General features: G+C 43.6%; 1 long non-coding RNA gene across 1 annotated transcript; it reads left to right on the forward strand.

Moving 5' to 3' along the window:
- The first annotated feature begins 784 nt into the window (after positions 1–784).
- Positions 785–15,275, forward strand: LOC120233987. The gene is made up of 4 exons (XR_005528959.1): positions 785–877; positions 1,004–1,236; positions 7,667–7,885; positions 14,863–15,275. It is a non-coding gene; the product is annotated as an uncharacterized LOC120233987 (long non-coding RNA).
- Positions 15,276–20,128: the final 4,853 nt, after the last annotated feature.

Here is a 20,128-nt window from a genome sequence, read left to right on the forward strand (position 1 = left end):
AATCCACAGTAGGAAAAGAAAGCTGAGACAGGAATTCGTTTCTTTATTAGTAACTGTGTATGCGAGTTTGCATTTATATTTAGGTAAAATAAGTTAAAAAAAAAAAAAACAAAATTCAATCAAGTACCTTTGAAGATCTAATTGGCTTTTTCAAGAGACTCATGGGTGGGGCAACACCCTACCTAGCAAGTAGAAGGCAGCTCCTGAGGCTACTAAATGGAAGGTTTTTTATAGGAAGGAGGGTGGCGCAAGGAGGTCTTAAGCAAAAGGAAAAAAAGGTTTTAGGCAAGCTCCCTCTCCCCTAGGGGAAACAACACGGGGAGGTATCACGCACCTCATCTCCTTTTGGGGGACGGAGAAGGCGCATGTGACAGATGACCTCACTGATGCCAACCAGAAAATTCCTGACCGCGTTCCTGGAGGAGTTTAAAAGTGCAATTAGGTTCGCTAGGAAGCTCTGGTTTGGTGGCTTGATCTAAGTGATGCTGAGAGAGGACTTTAACTGCCTCCATCTTGACCTCAGTCAGTTCTTCGTAACTGATTAAGTTCTTTCCAGCTTATCTCTTAAGTCAGGCAAAGGACCCTGCGGGCGAAGCATCCCGTGATGGGGACTAAACTACCCCTCAAGCAACAAGGACTGCTGGAGCCAGCAAGCCCCACGTGACTGACCCCGGGGCAAGGACCAACTCACGTGGCCTTCACTGCCCACCTGCACGTACCCACTAACATTTGTCCCACATTTTCTTTATATAAACCTGGAAGTATTTTCAGCACTTGGGAGACAATCTCTGAGACCCTAGTCTACTGTCTTTCAGGTGTTGGCCTCATAGAGATGCATTCCCTTCTGGCCTCACCACCAACCGTCTGTTTGCCTTTGGTGAGTGAGTGGCCGAACCTTCTGTTTGGGACCATCCCCCTCTCCCCTCTCCCCAAGCCAGGTGTTCCTGCACCGTTGGGCCCTGGTTATGATGCCATCCTGAGCCTGTGATTTTCTTTCTAACAGATCCACGAGGTAAAGAATCAGGTTGGTCTCATTCACAGCTGTATCCCCTGCACTCGGCCTGACACAGTATAGGTGACTGGATATTCCTGAATGAATGAGCGAATAGGGTTGAAAAAACAGAACCTACAGGCCAAGATGGAGTCACCGGCCCCCAGGACAGCACACCAAGACCTAACCGCACTTTCAGCTTCTCCAGGAGTGGAACTTTAAACCAATCGATTTGGAATTTTCTGGTCAGTATCGATGAGGTAATCTCACATGGGCTCTCTCCAGCCCCCAAAGGAAAATGAGGTCATCCACCTAAGACCCCCTCTTCCTTTCCCTTAGGGGAAGATACTTTGCCCGAAACGATCCTTTCTTTTATTTTGCTATTAACTCTTTGCCCCACCTTCTTTCCCATAAAAACCTTCTATTTTGTACAAGCCTCAAGAGCTCCCCTCCACTTGCTGTATGGGATGCTGCCTGATTCGTGAATCACTGGAAAAAGCCAAATAGATCTGCAAATGTACTTGGCTGAACTTTATTTTTTAACAATAGGAAATGGCCAGAAGGACACACACCGCACTAGAATGGTTTATGTTTGGGAAATGGAGTTCTACGGAGCGCTATCATTCCCACTCATACATCTTGTATTGTTTGCATTGCGTAAAATCATGTCCAGTGACTGTCACGTTTACGTAGTTTGTATTAGTAAGCTTTTCAGAGCAAGTAAGAAACAGGTGTAAGGCTTTATTTTGATGGTGTTCCGAGAGGGCAGCACTTTCGCAGCCATGGTTAGCATTCGATAGCATTACCCTGTGGAGTGAGAAAAATGTTGATGATTGTACTCGGCCAGATTCAGAAAGGTCATAACATCACTGGACATGTGACTCTCAGCTGAGTGGGTGACTGGTTTCTCAGAACATGACAATCTTTTCTGAATTTAATGAGACAACTTCTTTAAGCATTTTGTCAGGAACAAATGATATTCCCAGGAGATACAAAGTCCATCAATATGAACTATTCCAGACCAGGTTGAGAACAATTAATTGTTCTTTTACATTGTGAGTATTTAGAGGCCTGTGAGAGTCAGGAGGAGAAAGAAAAATAATAGGTGAACTAAAATCCTCACAAATCCAGGGAGCCTCCCAGTAGGCTAAGGTGCTTAGTCATGAAGCATTTTATTTTGCTCAGGAGACTACTGTTGGGGAAGATCTTTGGTTTCTCTGAAACCCCCAGAGCAAAACACTGCTGGAGAACCAGGAACAGAGCTTCAGCTAATCGGATGTAGAAGGACACAGAGTGGTAGCTCTCCGCCCTCCACCCCCATACTCCACCCCCATACTCACTGGAATTACCGAGGAACCTTCTCAGTGTATCAGAACTCTAGCTCAGACCAGTAAAATCAGGATCTCTGGGTGAGTCCAACAGCCTATATATTTTTAACATCAGTGGTTTTCCAACTCCGGCATGTGCCAAATCATCTGTAGGGCCATTCAAACAGGGGGTTCCCTGGGTGGCTCAGTCAGTTAAGCATCCAACTTCGGCTCAGGTCATGGTCTCACGGTTCATGAGTTGGAGTCTCGCGTCGGGCTCTGTGCCGACAGCTTACGGACTGGAGCCTCCTTCGGATTGTGTGTCTCCTTCTCTCTCTCTGCCCTTCCTCCGCTCACACTCTTTCTCTCAAAAATAAATATGAAAAACAAAACAAACAAAACACGGTTTGCTGGGCCACTCCCAGGGTTTCTGATTCGTAGGTCCAGGGTGGACCCTGAGAATTGAAAGTCTAATAACCTTTGCAGGTGATGCTGAATAGAAGATTCTAACAGTCACGCAAAGTCAAGAACTGGCATGGAGCGTCCTTCTCTACTTGGGTTTCCACAAAGTGTCATCTTGACACTTGTTAAAACAGTAGACCCTGACATAACTAAATCGAGACGGGTCAGGACATTATTTGCTTATACCACAAGGAATCTTTACTGAAGTTGAACATAGGATGTTTACTGAGAGACAGAGGCACAGACAGGGGAGGAGAGTGTGGTCTAGATGGAATTAGGGGAGGCGAGGGCAAGTGGGTGTGTTTGTGGGCCATAGGCCATATGGCCAGCCCAAAGGGAAACTTGAAGCTTCGGTAAATTCACCAAATGAGCTGAGATTCTTTGATGTTCCCCATCATTTTGAGAGCGGTGATTATGGCGGAGCAAGCAGGGCCAGGACAAGGGGAGGTGGGCAAGGCTCCTGTCTTAGGCTCAAAACTGAACAGAGTGCCAACAAAAAAAATAATTTATACAAATAATTATCTTTAAATTTTTAAGTAATTATAGACTCACAGGAAGTTCCAAACAATGGTATTCCCCCAAGGTTGACATATAACTATACTACAATCACAAAACCAGGAAAATGACACCAAAATGATGAGGTTTTGGGGTAATGATGGGATTCTGAGCCAAAGGCCAAGAAAGAATTCTTGAAAACATCTTTGGTGCAAAAATGTGATTTCATTTTTTTAAAAAATTTTTTAAACTTTTTTTTTTTTTTGAGAGAGAGACAGAGCACAGGTGGAGGGGGGGCAGAGATAGAGGGAGACACAGAATCTGAAGCAGGCTCCAAATTCTGAGCTGTTGACACAGAGCCCGACACGGGGCGTGAACTCATGAACCATGAGATCATGACCTGAGCCGAAGTCAGATGCTCAACTGACTGAGCCACCCAGGTGTCCCAAAAATGGTGATTTTATTAAAGCACAGGGACAGGACTTGTGGGCAGAAAGAGCTGCATTGGGGTTGTGAAGAGCGATGCTTCTCCATTGCATAGTTGGGGGAGGTAAAATCAAGAGAAAGTTTCTTTTTTTTAAATGTTTATTTCTGAGAGAGAGACAGAGACAGAACACGAGCGGGAGAGGAGCAGAGAGAGAGGGAGACACAGAATCCAAAGCAGGCTCCAGGCTGAGCTGTCAGCACAGAGCCTGACGCGGGGCTCGAACTCACGAACAGCAAGATCATGACCTCAGTCAAAGTTGGAAGCTTTAACTGGCTGAGCCACCCAGGCGCCCCAAGAGAAAGTTTCTTAAAGGGATTTCCACATGCTAAAGAGGGTTTACAGATGACTAGAAGCCTAGCTATTGTCCAGCTAAAGTTTTTTCTTCTAACAAAGCATTATCATTAAGATAGTAAGGAGTTCCTGGAGATCAGGCTATTGATGAGGTTATTTGTAAACTGATGGAGACTCTACCAGATTGAGTCTATCAGACTCTAATCATTTGTTTTCTGTCCTTTCCTCTGTTCTTGGGCAGCCAGGAGTGCCTGAGGGATGTCACACATATTTCACCCTGGGAGGGGGACCAGTTTTGCTAGCTTGTGCTTGGCCCTCATCTTGCCTTATGGTCCCTCATCAAAAACATTACTGCTGACTAGACTACAGATACCACTTTTAGCCTATATTCACGTGTGTGTGTTTGTATATAGCTGAATGCAATTTAAGATGAGTAATATATTTATTTTTAATTTTTGAGAGAGTGTGTGTGTCTAAGCCAGGGAGGGAGAGGGGGAGAGAGAAGGAGAGAGAATCTCAAGCAAGCTCCACACTGTCGGTGCAGAGGCCACTGTGGGGCTTGAACTCACAGACTGCGAGATCATGACCAGCACCAAAACCAAGAGTCTGACGCTTAACCCACTGAGCCACCCAGGCGCCCCATTAGGGGAGTACATTTTATTGCAATAATTCTCAAGCTCAAAATCAATGAAAAACATCCATGAATGGGCAAAATATCAAAATTTTCTATAAAGACAGGATCAGTAAAAGCTCTGCTAACCACATTGAGCCTTGGGGCAAAAGGAAAAATTAGTAACATTTTGTTTATCATGGATTTTTTCCATTAATTTTTGTTTTTTTAACCAATTGCACTAAAAGATTTATCTCACCCGCTGAGTTTTGGGGGCCCCCGGAGATCTTGTGTTCGAGGCGAGTGCCTCTCACTGCTGCCCAGCCCTTGGGAGCAGGGTGCACAATGCCCCATGAGCCGCGCAGGGCTTGCTGAACACGGGAGAGGTGGAGACGAGCCTCCCTGCTGCTCTCCTCTACCTCCATCTGCTCTGCTTTGGGGGCTGAGCCGGGTGGCGCTGGCACTTTGATTCAGCACTAATTACGTGCTGCAGGGCACAGGGCTTGCTTCTTGAGGCCAGACGGATCTCAGCAGTCAGCTGCCCTGGCTCGTCCCTCTAACCTCCCGGCCACCCCCGGAAGGGAGCACAGCCCTGCACCCAGCTAAGCCAACCCTATCCCCTCGCCTCTCCTCCGCCCTCCTCTTCCCTGCTGGTAACCGAAATCACAGACCCTCCCCTAAGAGCAGGCTCCCTGTCCTCGGTAGCATGGGGGTGGGAGTGCAGAGGGTGGTCTTCACTTTGAGCGAAGGCTGAAGCGTGTAACCAACGTGTAGGGCCGAGCATTCTCATTTCTGAGAACCTACAGTGACCCGAGAGCTGTCTTTTCTCTAAGTTGTCAGCAGAGAAGTCAGGGGTCTGCCCAATTTCCCCTCCTAGGCCAAGGACAGTTACCCTCAGAGAATACATTTAAAAGGATAATTGGAAGAGAAAACCAAGGTTTTTTTGGAGCACATCCCATGTGCCAGCAGTTAACAAAAGGTTTCAATGTGATGGTGTTAAGAGCTAAATACTGAAGAAGAAGTACAGTAAAAAGTAGTTCTCAGGGCGCCTGGGTGGCTCAGTTGGCTAAGGGCCCATCTCTGGTTTTGGTTCAGGTCACCATCTTGAAGTTTCATGAGTTCGAGCCCTGAGCGGGGCCCTGCGCTGACTGCTTGGGATTCTCTTTCTTCCTCTCTCTCTGCCCCTTCCCACTCGTGCTGTCTCAAAATAAATTAAACTTTAAAAAAAAAAAAACAGTTCTCAGTCATCATAAGGCACTTACGGAGTGTTTGGTGTGGGCAAAGCACTATCCTGGCACTACAAATCTTTATATCCTGTAGTCTGTGACCCGCGGGGCTGGCACCCTAAAGAAGGCAGGCCAGCACCAACAGGGTTAGCTCTGACGCCGGCTTGACCCGGACAGCTGTCCGTCAGGGGTCACACCTGCTGCTGAGGAAAGCGCTGGAGGCAAGTTTGTGCTCTCACAGGGCGTAGAGTGCAGCAGGGAAAGGGCTCATGCTTCTGTCGCCTGTTTATTGGGACACAACTGATTTTTAAATCCAAATGACACAGAACATGGGGAGGAATCACAAGGGGGAAGAACTGAAGCCCACAGAGTCACGGGCTTCCCACGAGAGTGGGAACCAACACTCATCCAGTAGAAGCCAATTCTCCAGTCATCTTGGCCTGACCCCACCGCGCCACTCTCTCCAGAGCCCCTCCTCTTCCGAAGGCGTCCCTCCTACGCTGACGCCCCAGTCCAACACGAGAGGATGGGAGCAGGCCACCCCCAGAAGTGTCAGTGAATTAAAAAGGAATCTAAAAGCAGTTCGAACAAGTGCTATCTGAGAACCCCAGATGGTCCGTTGTGGAAATGGCTCACTGGAGATTTAGAGAAGGAACATCAATTGTATTGAACTCCGTAAGAAAAAGAGAAAGAGCTGGAGAGATGGGTCAGCCCAAAGTCCTCGAAAAGGAGGGTAAAGGGGCGCCTGGGTGGCTCAGTCAGTTAAGCGTCCGACTTCAGCTCAGGTCATGCTCTCACAGTTTGTAGGTTCGAGCCCCGCGTCGGGCTCTGTGCTGACAGCTCAGATCCTGAAGCCTGTCTTCCGATTCTGTGTCTCCCTCTCTCTCTGACCCTCCCCTGCTCATGCTGTCTCTCTCTCTCCTTCAAATTAAAAAAAAAAAAAAACAACCATTAAAAAGAAAAGGAGGGTAAAGCCCAGCTCTGTGCATGGAGAAGGTGCCATAATCAGCCACCGTGAGGAACGTGGCGGCTTTGGCAGGTAGAACCACATGATGAAGCTCACCAGCTGGGCTTCTGGAACAGAAACCACAGGCCATTTACACCAGACAGATTCACCTTGCCCTGTGTATTAGTTTCCTGTGGCTGCCGTAATAAACGGCCACAGACTAGGTGGCTTAACAATGCACTGTCTCTCAGCTCTAGGGGCTGGAAGTCAGAAATCCTAGTGTTAGCAGGGCCATTCTTCTGCCAGGGGAGGCTCCTTCCTTTCTCTTCCAGCTTCCGGTGGTTCCGGGTATTCCCTGGCTTGTAGCTGCGTCCCTCCATCTGTCTCTGATTCTCTTCCGTCTCTCTGTGTGACCTCTCCTCTTCTTACCAAGACACAAACTGGAGGGGGCGCCTCGTGGCTCAGTAGGTTAAGCAGCCAAGTTAGGCTAAGGTCATGATCTCACAGTGTGTGGGTTTGAGCCCTGCGTCAGGTCCCAACAGCTTAGAGCCTCGAGCCTGCTTCGGATTCTGTGTCTCCCTCTCTCTCTCTCTGCCCTTACCCTTCTTGTGTGTGCTCTCCCTCCCTCTCCCTCTCTCTTTCTCAAAAATAAATAAACTTAAAAAAAAAAAAACACAAACTTTGGATTTAGGGCCTATTCTAAATCCAGTATGGCCTCATTTTAACTTAACTGATCACATCTGCAAAGACCCCTTTTCCCAACAAGGTCACGTCCTGAGGTTTGGGGCAGACAGGAATTTATTTACCCTGATTACACATTCACAGGACAACTTTCTGATTTTGTTTTCTAGAACTGACCACATTGGTCTACCAGATGGGAGTTACGTTTCCTGATACAAAAATTAAGTCCCATCCTGGCTTTATTCTCTAGATGCATTTTACCCCAGATTCTCTGGAGTTTCTCAGATGGAAACGTCTACCCACTGCATACATTTATTACCCTGGTGCCATTAACAAGAGCCTCCTGAAGACAAGTACAATGTGTATCCTAGCACCGAGCTCAGCACCAGGTACGTAATAATTGCTCAACGACTTTGTGGAATAAATAAGTTACAATAGTTAAGATTTTGGGGGTGCCTGGGTGACTCAGTCGGTTAAGCGACTGACTTGATTTCAGCTCAGGTCATGATCTTGCAGTTCGTGGGTTCAAGCCCCGCACTGGGCTCTGTGCTCACAGCATGGAGTCTGCTTCGGATCCTCTGTCTCTCTCTGTCTGCATCTCCCCCATTCATGCTCTCTCTCTCTCTCAAAAAATAAATGTTAAAAAAAAATAATAGTTAACATTTTTTCTGAGCACTGTGTTCAAAGGTAACACACACAAATGGCCAGGTTTGACGATAACAGCAGCACTTTGACATAAGTATTCATTTCCAAATCATTCTGAAAACAGGGACACTAAACTTACAGTGCTGAAGGTCTTTGCCAGCAGAGTTCAAGTCTCAAGTCCAGGAGTGACTAGGCTAGTATAGGACAACCGCTCTCAGCCTAAGCAATTCTGCTCACACAGACAGAATTCATTACTAAAACAGAGGGCTGAAGTCAGAGCCCTTGACCTTGGGGATCCCACAGACAGCATCGGTAGAGACCAAGCTCTGTTTAATTTCCCCAAAACTACTACACCACTTTCTGAGGCTGAGTTGGCTAGGAACATTCTTTGAATTTCCTTCCCCTCAACGTTTCTTTGTAGATTCTCTTCAATTTACCTTTTCTTTTTCCACAAGAAAAAAATCCTTTAATACCTCCTCAATCTTGCTCCATTGAACTACCCCTTTTCCCCCCACCTTGTTTCTCCCTCCCCGCCAGCCCAAAAACATGCTCAAATCTTCCCACCCTAAAAAAAACTCTTTCCTTGATTCTGCTCCTCTCTCAAGATGCTATTGCGTTTTCACTTTTCCTGACAAGAGAGGGTCTGTAGCTGCTGTGAAAGCAGGAGGCAGCTGGGTCTGAGACATCATCTGTGTGGTGGGAGAAGGGACCCAGCAAAAGGAGCCCAGAGAGGGAATACCCAGAGGGAGAGAACATTCATTAACCCCCTTCTGGCTCCACCCATATTTGGCTTTGACCCTGACCTCTTTTTATATTCTTCCTCAGTGTATCAACGGCATCCTAGAAGGTAACATTTACCACCCACTCACTCCTTTGGAGTCTGGCCTCTGCCCACACCATCTTTCACTGGTGTCATTAGTAGTCTCCTAACATCAGCACAGGCTTGTTGGAGCCATTATGCTGTACTGCTTCTCCAAGTAATTCGTGGTTTGGTAGGGAAGAGACACTGCATCGGCTGGGAGTTCACCTCATTGCAAGTCACAGAGTATTCAACCGAACGGTGTCTTCACTGTAGGAACATTTCATATTTTCTCAACAAGTCCAGAGGCAGACTGTTTAGGGTTTGCTTAGCAGTTCAGCAATGCCATCAAGGACCCAGGCACTTTCAAGCATCTTCAATATATTGATGTTTTGTTCTCATGCTTGTTTGCTACTAGTCATAAGATGGCTGCAGTTGCTCCAAGTATCATCCTCTCATACTGTATTCAAAACCAGGAAGCAGCAAGGAAGGAAGTTAGCAGAAAAAGAATGTTCCTTTCACCAGGAAGAAAAACATCTTCATTCGCCAGAACTAAGACATGGCTACTGGTCTCAGCTTTACTTTTTGCTCTGGCCTCTAAACATGACCATTTCTCTGACTCCTTCAGACAAACTCAAAAGGTCTTCTGTATCCACTACATCTCTTGTGTACCTTGATTACAGAACTTAATGCTTTCCTATCGTTGTTGAAGTGCCCTTCTTCCTCTATAAACCTCACCTTCCTTCCCCAATACCTCATACATATTTATCCCATATATTTTTCAATGAAGGAGTGAATGAAGGAAGGAAGGAAGGAGGGAGGGAGGGAGGGAGGAAGGGAGGAAGGAAGGAAGGAAGGAAGGAAGGAAGGAAGGAAGGAAGGAAGGAAGGAAGGAAAACTCTACTCAAGTCCTGGTCTTTTCCTTTTCTGTCCATACTTCTTCTGCTGGTGATGTCAGCCACAGCGTCAGCCCTGATGTGTCTACCAGGCAGAGGTCCTGCATTTTCAACTCCTGCTGGGCCTGGGAATCTCGAATCCAACACACATAAGACGGAACTTGGCATTTTCCACCAAAAATAAATGTTCTGAAATGGGGATAATATTTTTGGAAATACGTCAGTTGCTCTTCTCTATTACAATCCTGTGTGTGGTTTCAGAGCATCCGTTTGCCTCTGGGAAGGTTAGGATCGTTGTAGCAGGAATGTAAAGAGGAGAATAATATTCAATTCTCCTTATCTAGAGCAGACTCGCAAAACCAATTGTTTATTATGGAAAATTCCAAACATCTGCAAAAGTAAACAGATGAGTATAGTGAATTCTTTGTGTACCTCTCACCCAGCTTCAAGTTATCAACCCGTGATTAATCATGTTTCCACTATACCCCACCCACAGTCCCCCCCAAAATTATTAAATATCCAACCAGTATTCAAATTGTCCTGATTGCCCTTAATTGTTTTACAGTTTGACTCATGATCCAATTAAAATCCACGCATCACAATTGGTTCAAAGTCTCCTATTTAAAAAAAATGTTTTGGTTCCCTCTCCTCACATTTTTCCCCTTGTGGTTTATTTGGTAAAGAAACCCAAAGTCTCCAGTTTTGCTGGTCATACCTCGAAGGGATAGTTTAACATGCTCCTGAGTCCTCTGAATGCCTCCGCATTTGTGGTTAAATCTAGGGCTTGTTCAGATTCAGACTGGACCTTCTGGCAAAGAGGCATTCTCTGTTAGTATTGGTGGCAGGTGTTGGTGATCATCGCCGAGAGCAATTAATTAGGTGCTGCAAAAAATTATGCATTCTTTTACTCCTTCACTGATCAGCTAGATCATTTCTTTAAAGAAAAATGTCCCCTCATCAATCATTTGCTTATGATGAGGTACAACTTGATTAGGAAAGGCTGGATAAATGAACTCTCCCTCTGGCTCCTTTTAGCAGGAAATTATATATTTGCCACAATCTGGGTGCAAGGTGTACCTACTTTTCATGGAATGATCATTGTTCCCAGATCTTTTCAGTGGATAGAATTAGGAAATAGATTCCACAAAGAGACTCCTGGGTGCCTCTGTCAGTTAAGCAACTGACTTTGGCTTGGGTTATGATCTCAAGGTTTTGTGAGTTGAAGCCCCATATCAGGGTTCGTGATGACAGCACAGAACCTGCTTGGGATTCTCTCTTTTTCCCTCTCTTTCTGCCCCTCCTCCACTCTCACTCTCTCAAAATACATAAACTTAAAAAAAAATAGATTCTAAACAGATACAAAACACAATGAATTCATATTTATACATTCATATTAAATTCAGGAGCACATTGAGGTGCCTGGGTGGCTTATTTGGTTAAGTGTCTGACTCCAGCTCAGGTCATGATCTCATAGTTCATGAGTTTGAGCCCCACATCGGCTCTGCACTGACAGCATGGAGACTGCTTGGGATTCTATGTCTTCCCCTTTCTCTGCCCCTCCTCCACTCGCTCTCTCTCAAAATAAATAAGTAAACTTAAAAAATTAAATTAAAAATTCAGGAGCACATTGTTTTTTACTTAACATTGTTTTGCAATCTTACATCTGTATCTCTCTCCTTTTTTCCCCCACAATGATACCACTATAATTACTGGTTTGCTTCATCTTATAATCCACATACAACAATCTCAAAATAATACCACCACCACCATCATCAACAATATGATTACTCAAAACAGGTTTTGTTTGTGTTTTTTGTGGGTTTGGTTGGGGGCGTACTTCTTTCTGTCTTTAGGATCTATCTGACTATGGATACACAATCAAATTACTCTGAAATAAAGCCCCTGGACATACCTGATTTCTGTGCATTATGCTGCCAACTCAATACACTTTTAGATCCATTTGTTTGGTAGCTTTCAATTTTTAGGGATTTTTTTTCTTTGTAAATTTAACTTTTAAATAATTGTATAAAAGTTTTAATTGGTTTCAAAATCAAATCCACCAAACAAGGTACAGTCCAGGAAGTCTAGCCTTCTACCTATTTTCTCAACCCTATTCTCTTTTTACCCCCCTATCGGTAACATTTCTCCCCCTTTTCTATGGTTTATAGTTCCATTTTTAAGAATAAAAGTTTATATATATCTATAGAAAAATATGTGTATGCATGTATATATATTCATATTTCTCCCCTTTATCGCCTAAATGGTATATTAACATTTCTTCACTTATACTTTCCACTGATCAATAGAATCCAAATATAACAATGCAGTACTAGTATATGGAAATCTTTACCGTTCCTTTCACTTTCTCTTAAATACCTCTCCATTTTGAAAATACCTCTCAATTTTGATAAGACACTTGGTTTGTTGCCAGTCTTTTGTTAATTGGTGCTGCAAGAGTAGCTTCCCTTGCGTATGTATCTTTTCCTATTTTTGCTTCACTGTCTTTAGAATAGACACCGAAAAGTGGGAAATCCAGGTCAGTGAATAAATGCATATGTAATTATGCTAGATATTGCCAAATTTCCCTCCATAGGAATTATGCCATTTTGCATTCCCACCAGCAGCCAGCGTATAAGAATTCCCATTTCCCCACAGCTTGGCCAAGAGGATATGTTGTCAGAGGAGAAATTGGGTGGCTCAGTCGGTTAAGTGTTGGACTTTGGCTCAGGTCATGATCTTACGGTTGGTGAGTTTGAGCCCTGCATCAGGCTCTGTGTCTCCCTTTCTCTGCCCCTTCCCTCTGTGTCTCTCTGTCTCTCAAAAATGAATAAACGTTAAAAAAATTTTTTTAATAAAAAAAGAATATGTTGTCAGATATTTTGGCTTTTGTCAACCTGCTGAGTGAGAGATATGGTATCTCAATGAGTTTTAATTGTAGGCAAGGTTGAGAACACTGTTAAAGGCTATTGGATTTCATTTTCTATAACTTGTCTATTCATTTCTCTAGTCCATGTTTCTATAGATTTGTGGTCCTTTTCTTCTTTAATTTAGAAACTATTTCTATATTAGGAAAAACATCCTTTTGTCTATAATTCTTCCCTAGGCTATTATACTTTGCTTATGGTATTTTTTGCCATGCAAACTTTTTTTATGTAGTCAGATTTATTCATCTCTTCTCATTGCTTCTGGATTTAAAATCTTGGGGAAGTTTTCTCATTGCACACATTACACAAGAATTCGCCCATATTTTCTTGTAGCAGTGGTGGAGCTCTATTTTTCACATCGAAGTCTCTGATCGACTGGAATTTACATGTACCATGTGAAGAATGGGTCTTACTTTATTTTTTTTCCACATGGCTATCCTTATCCTAAAACCACCTAATAAAATGCCTGTGAGATGCCTCCTTTATTCATGCACCTACGAGGCTGTTTTCTTTTCTTTTTTTTAATGTTTTATTTATTTCTAGGAGAGAGAGAGAGACAGCGTGAGCAAGGGAGGGTCAGAGAGAGAGGGAGTCACAGACTGAAACAGACTCCAGGCTCCAAGCTGGCAGTCAGCACAGAGCCCAACGCAGGGCTCGAACCCACGAACCGTGAGATCATGACCTAAGTGAAAGTCGGACGCTTAACCAACTACACCACCCAGGCGCCCCTATGAGGCTGTTTTCTTAGCAGACTCCTTCTCCTTTCCTCCCAGACTCTTGGGGTTCAGAGTCCTTTGGCTTCAGCCCTTTTTTGTTTTAGAGATTCAGGAAGTATGGAACTCCCTACCTCCGCCATCTAGCGAGACGCCTCCTTCATTATACACGAAGTTACCATATGCAATTGGATCTTTTGCTAGATTTTCTAGTCTGTTCCTTGGTCTGTGTGTCTATTTATTTGCCAATACCACATTGTTTTATTTATGGAGATTTTATAGCATTTTCCTGTTTTCCCCACTCCCATTGTTCTTTTTCAGAGGCTTCCTGACTATCCTTGCATTTTCTGTTCTTTTAAATAAACAAACCATTCTTTCTATAATTTATATGATTATACACTTTATAATCAACTTTACCTCCATGAGATCATCATGACCCCTGACAATCCAGCCAATTCCATTATCCTGTATCTTAGATGCCTCTTGGAGAAAAGGCAGCTAGGGGGCAGAAGGCGGAAACTGAGCATTTGTTCAAGAAATCAAATCATCCACAAGGGACGGACATGCTACTCTTTGGCAAGCTTAAAGCTCAGGCATACTTTCCTGTTACCCAGAAGGTGATGTCTCAAGTGAAAATTCAGATTGGTTATGGAGAAATAACAAAGATATATTTTGTTGGCATATCAGCACAGTGTGTGTGATATGTGCTCAGGAGGGTGATGCTGCTCTCTTCTCTCGATTTTCTTATTTTTCTCTACTTTTTTTAATTTTAGAGAGGAGGGAAGGGCAGGGAAAGAGAATCTTTTTTTTTTTTTATCTTTATTTTTTTTACAAATATTTTATTGTCAAATTAGTTTCCACATAACACTCAGTGCTCATCCCCAAAGTGCCCTCCTCCATGCCCACCCCCCCCTCCCCCCCACATCCATCAGTCCTCAGTTTTTGTCAGCATTCAAGAATCTCTCATGGTTTGCCTCTCTCCCTTTCCCCCACCATTTCCGCCCTTCTTCTCCCCCTTGTTCCTCCGTCAAGTTCCTCCTAATCCTCCTATACGTGCAAACATATGATATTTGTCCTTCTCTGCCTGACTTATTTCGCTCAGCATAACACCCTCAAGGTCCATCCATGTTGCTACACATGGCCAGATTTCATTGTTTCTCATTGCCATGTAGTATTCCATGGTATAGATAAACCACATCTTCTTGATCCATTCATCTGTTGATGGACACTTAGGCTGGGAAAGAGAATCTTAAACAGGCTTCATGCTCAGCGAGGACTCGACACAAGTCTCAATTCCATGACCCTGGGATCATGCCCTGAGCTGAAATCAAGAGCTGGATCATCAACTGACTGAGCCACTGAGGTGTCCCTTCTTATTTCTCTTACCAGCATACCCATTCTCATCTGGATGGATTCCTCAGGGTGATCTGCGTGCCTCCCGTCCCACTGGCCACCAAGGCCTGTAGTTTCTGCCTTTACAGAGTTTCCATGTTTCCTGAGATCAGCAGGACCTCAAGGCTCTTCACCATGTTGTCCCACTGGCTCCCAGCTGTAATTTTCAAAAGAGACACATTCTTTCCAGGGCCAGCTCTATGTATTCTTCTAACCAACTTTAACGAACAAAGTACACCAAACTCCTATCATGTTCACTATGCAGCATAAATGTTGATATTGTTCCTTGTATGATTTTAAAACAAGTCTCCAGACTGGAGCCAGTCACAATTAAAAATCCATTTTCTGTGGGCTGTGGATAGATCTGCCTTTAATAAATATCTGTACACATATTCAGATTAAAAACTAGCATGTTTTATCAAGGAACATTTTTAGAATCTAAACATACTATCAGATTCAACTTTTAGATGTACAGCAAGAGTAATAAGCAAACTGATCCACCAAAAGACATGTACAAGAATGTTCATAGCAGCTTTTGCCAGAAGAACTCCTAAGTGCAAACAACCTAAATGTCCATCCGCAAGAGAACGCACAAATAAATTGGGAAGGTTTTCCTTCAGTAGAATGCTACACAGCAATAAAGAGATCAGACCACTGCTAAATACATCAGTAAGGAGGCCTTGCAAATGTGAGCACGGTGGCAAAAGAGCAGACAATGTAAACAGAGTACATATTACATAGTTCATATTTCATAACATAGTCCATGTGTATGAAGTTCAAGACTAGTAAAACCAAGTTATGATGATAAAATTGGAATAATAGTTCTGAGAGGGAGTATTGCCTGGGAAGTGGTTCTGGGAAGTGAAAACTTTGGGGGTGGAAGGCGGCTGGAGATGTCTCTGTCTCCATCCGGGTGGTGGTTATCTGAGTGTACAGCTATGCAAAATTTCACTGAGTTGTATATTTAACATTTATACACTTTCCTTAATGTAGGTTATACTTTAATAAAAAATAATAATAAATCTTAAAGGAACTCCCCTCCCACATCCCCAAAGATAGCAAACTTTTCTAAAATCCCTTGGTCCTCAAATATCAGGTACAAGAAAAACCATGCTCTTACGCACCACCAGGAGTCACAGACCTGAGTGCATGCTATGTAATGGTGCTCCCTGGAGCACAAAATTGATAGAGAGTTTACATTACAGTCAAAATGGAATTTCTCAGCCTTTTGTTTTCCATTTGCCCCAATCACCACATGAGTGAGGGAAGCCTGGCTCAATTTATGAATCAGGAACATGATCAAGTGAGATTGGAACTCCCAGACAGGACAGTAGAAGTACTCATGGCAAGCACAGAGCCTGATTTAGAGGCAATGGCAAATTCCTTGAGGGTGGGGAGATCATCACCCTCTCCATGGTCCTGTCCTTTGAGCCATTAGTACTGTGCCTTTCCTGAACAGAGCAGAAAATCAGAATAAATTAATAAATGGATGGATGGATGGAACCTTATATCCTCAGTACAACAGTTTAATTATCATTCCTAAATGCATGTTTTCTTTGTGGTAAGTCCTTCTCAAGGCTACATGATTATAACAAGCCTCCTTCATCTCTTCCCCTTCAATTTATTGTGTCTTTGATGAAGTATAATTATATCTAACTGGTATTTTTCTCAGTGTTCTTCCTTGTTGAAATATGTCCTGTTCTCATGATTTGTGTCCCATGGTGAAGTTTCCAGCGATAAGAGCTGGCATATAATCTTACATTTTCTTTCCATGGGAATTGGCAATGTTAACAATTAGAGTCAAGTTAGCTTAAAATACACAAAATATGTGAATACTGGAATTTCTCACCAAAGGCTTAATGTGAAAATCAAACCGTCAAGCACTTCCACCAGAGAAGAGTAAATTTCTCATTAAGAGCCAGCCCTGTCAGCTTGGGACAAAGGCAAGGCAAGGCCCCTCCACCAAGGGAAGGGGTGGGGAATTTCTAAGTTGGTGAGGCGCACCTGGGGCTGCAGAAGGGCATTGTTTGGTCCAAGGCTGCTTCTGTGTCTCTAGAGTTTGGTGGAACAAGACTTTATGAAGACACCCTTCTGTTTCCTCTTAAATGCTGCTGATGTCCTTAGGCTACAGGTTGAGGAAGGAAGAAGATCCAAGGGTACCTTCTCTTTGCCATTTCTTAAACCATCTAGAACATTCTTTCCACTTTCCCTTACACCCATCCAGAGAACTGGACTCCTACTCTATGTTGGATTAGAACCAGAACTTAACCTCAGCACATGGACGTTTGGAGCGGGAAAATTCTTTGTTGCAGGGCTCTCCTGTGTTTAGTAGCATCCCTGACCTCTACCCATTAAATGCCAGGAGCACCCCTCTTCCCAGTGTGACAGCCAAAATGACTTCAGACATTGCCAAATGTCCAGTGGAGGACAGAATGGCCCCTGGTTGAGAACCACTGAATTAAACTGATCAGATATGAGCGTCAATACTCAAAACCCAAGGACCCAGCTACTGCTTGTCTCCGCCCCACATACAACCTCCAAAACTCCCCTCTCGATAAGCAGTTGAGAAGAGAATAGTAAAATATTGACTCCATGACTCAATGATAGCCACTGGGTGCAGTGTGGGCAGAAGCTATCAGACATAAGAAAAGAAGGTAACAAAATGCAAATTTTATGCTAATATTTTGGTGTCCAAGATATCTTCTGCCTGGAGGCAGGCCACAGAGAACTCACAAAGGATTGCAGAGTCGGTGAGATCAAGGAGTATGTTCAGCAAATCTTCTGAATCAGATCTAAGAGCTATAACATCTCCTTTGTGGTTACTATTTTATAAAAAGAATGAGGAACCTGGGAGTTCCCTAGTTAAATGTTTTCTGTGATTCAATTCTTGGGTCTCAAAGATGAGTTGGTGTTTCTGCAGTGCCTGTATAGCCAAAGAACCATAGTGGGGTGTGGTGGCAGTGGGTGAGGGAGATGCAGGCTGGGAGATGGCCCCTAGTCCTATATCGATTGCACACTTCTTTGGCCCATTATGACATACTTTCACTACTGCTTTGTATCTGTGAGTCTCATTTTGCCACACTTGCCACTGTGTGGTGACTTGATTTTGTCTGACACCATATCCTTTCTACTTCTCGTGACGGACCATACCTATACCTAAGTTCCTTAGCTACAGAGGGAACACAGAATCCAGGTGGAGTTCATCAGAATACTTCATCTCTGGCCACAGTGACTAGTAACCAAGATTCTTTCTTGAGATTTTTTTTTCCATTGAGGCATTGTGTCTGCACATGTGTACCACATCCTTAGAAAAAGAATCCAAGGATTTTCCCTCCTGTGCATTCTTGTCCTGTCTCCCCATGATCCATGATGCCAAGTAAGGCCACCAGCACAATGAAACCAAACTGGTAGAGATGGGAGCAGATCACTCTGCCACCTCTCTAGATCTCTGAACAGTATATCAAATCCGGGGCCATCACTCCATAGCTGTTTAACCTGCTTGGGAGATTCACAATGATTTTCCTAGCCCTGCGATCATCAATGATTTCAAATTTGCCAATGTAACCATGCTTCAACATCACAGCTAGAAACTTGACAATGACCTTGGAGTGTGGCCCTATAACAACCTGGCCTTTGCCTCTCCCTTCAGTACTGTCAGTGCTGTTGAGATCAGCCACCAGGACATTCATGAGCCCCATTATGGCAACACAGAAAGACGGAAGAAAGAGCTTTCTTGACATTTTCAAATTGGTTGTAAAGCTCCCTTACCTCTGTGGTCAGGAACTAGGAACTACGTGCTGCTGGATGTACCAGGTGTCATGTGGAAAAACCCATCTACACCAAGAGATACTAGAGCAATACCTAGAGGGAGGGAGCCCTGGTGACTTTAGGTCCCTAGTTCTGGTCGTCATGGTGCTCAGAGTCCAGGTTCCCAGCCTTCCTGAGCCTGTATATTTACATCCTCATTTGACTGCATAAACTCCCCTAGAATGACTCTATTAAGTGCCCCTCCAGCTTTTTATTCTAAACAAATGTGATTTGGAGGCTTGTCCATTGTAACAAGAAAGTGCTGGCAACTACAGACTGTAAACTTCGTTAAAGGCAGGATTCTGTCTTACCATTTTTATGTATTACTTATACACAAATGATGACCGTAAACCAGTTTTCGAAAGGTTCTTTTTGATTCATTCTGAACACTGAAGTCTGAATAGCAGCAATACTTAAACATTGTCAGGTAAGCCAGACATTTTCCTGCTTTACTCTCTGTAAACCCACATGCCTTTATCATGACTGAGGGGACTGGGCTGACATAAACAGTGTTCACATTTAAGGATGACCTGTCTGGACATGACCCCCTGCTCATCTCCGAGGTGATTTGGCTGTTATCCCTGGAACGCGGTGTCTTTCCTTCCTTCATGAGTGTCACTTTGGAGGCTGTTTAGTCTAAGAGGATAATCTTGTAAGCATGGAAGACTGATTGTTCTGTCATGACTATATTTGTCTAGAGCTACTTGCTAGAGCCTATATTCAATGGATAATATTATCTTTTTAACACCTATATTGGTACTTAACTACCAGTGCATAAATATATATATTTAATATTATTATGTATAGTATATAAACATATATATACTTATGTCAGTAGAGAGCATACGGAAATTGAGAATTCATTCCATGAGCCTCAAATTCCAATTATTTGAATGTTTCTTATATCATTCCTGGGGGCCAACAAACATGGGGTGTGTGGGAGGAGGTCTCTCTGGTCTGGTCTCCTCATCTGTTGAAGGCCACTGATGTGGCTCCTCCAGGCAGACCCTTTCCTCCAATGTTGTGATCTTTACCTCTAGATCTGAAGGGACAAAAATCTCGACATTCTCAGTCTCATTCTCAGTGGTCATTTGGGCCCTCTGCGTACTTCCAAAATCCACAACTCACAAAAAATAAAAAAAATATATTAAGCATGAGGAGGAAGAATAACCTCAATTTTAATTTCTGTGGGCCGCCATCTTTGTTTTTCTGATATGTACATCTTTCTTCTTGCTCAATGCAAAGGGCAAGCAATTCTAATATCTGTGCCTCGTTCAGATTATAGTTATATATCATATATTATAATTCTATATTATATATTATAGTTAATAAATAACTATATGACTGTATAATTATATAACTATAATCTGGACCTCATTCAGATTGGTTATAGTTCATATAACCACATGATAAATTGTTGTCAACAGTTGCAAGGAAAAAAAGTAACGCCTTGGGT

Source organism: Hyaena hyaena, unplaced genomic scaffold (assembly GCF_003009895.1).
Source record: "Hyaena hyaena isolate Hyena2069 unplaced genomic scaffold, ASM300989v1 scaffold_100, whole genome shotgun sequence".
In the NCBI taxonomy this organism is placed as follows: domain Eukaryota; kingdom Metazoa; phylum Chordata; class Mammalia; order Carnivora; family Hyaenidae; genus Hyaena; species Hyaena hyaena.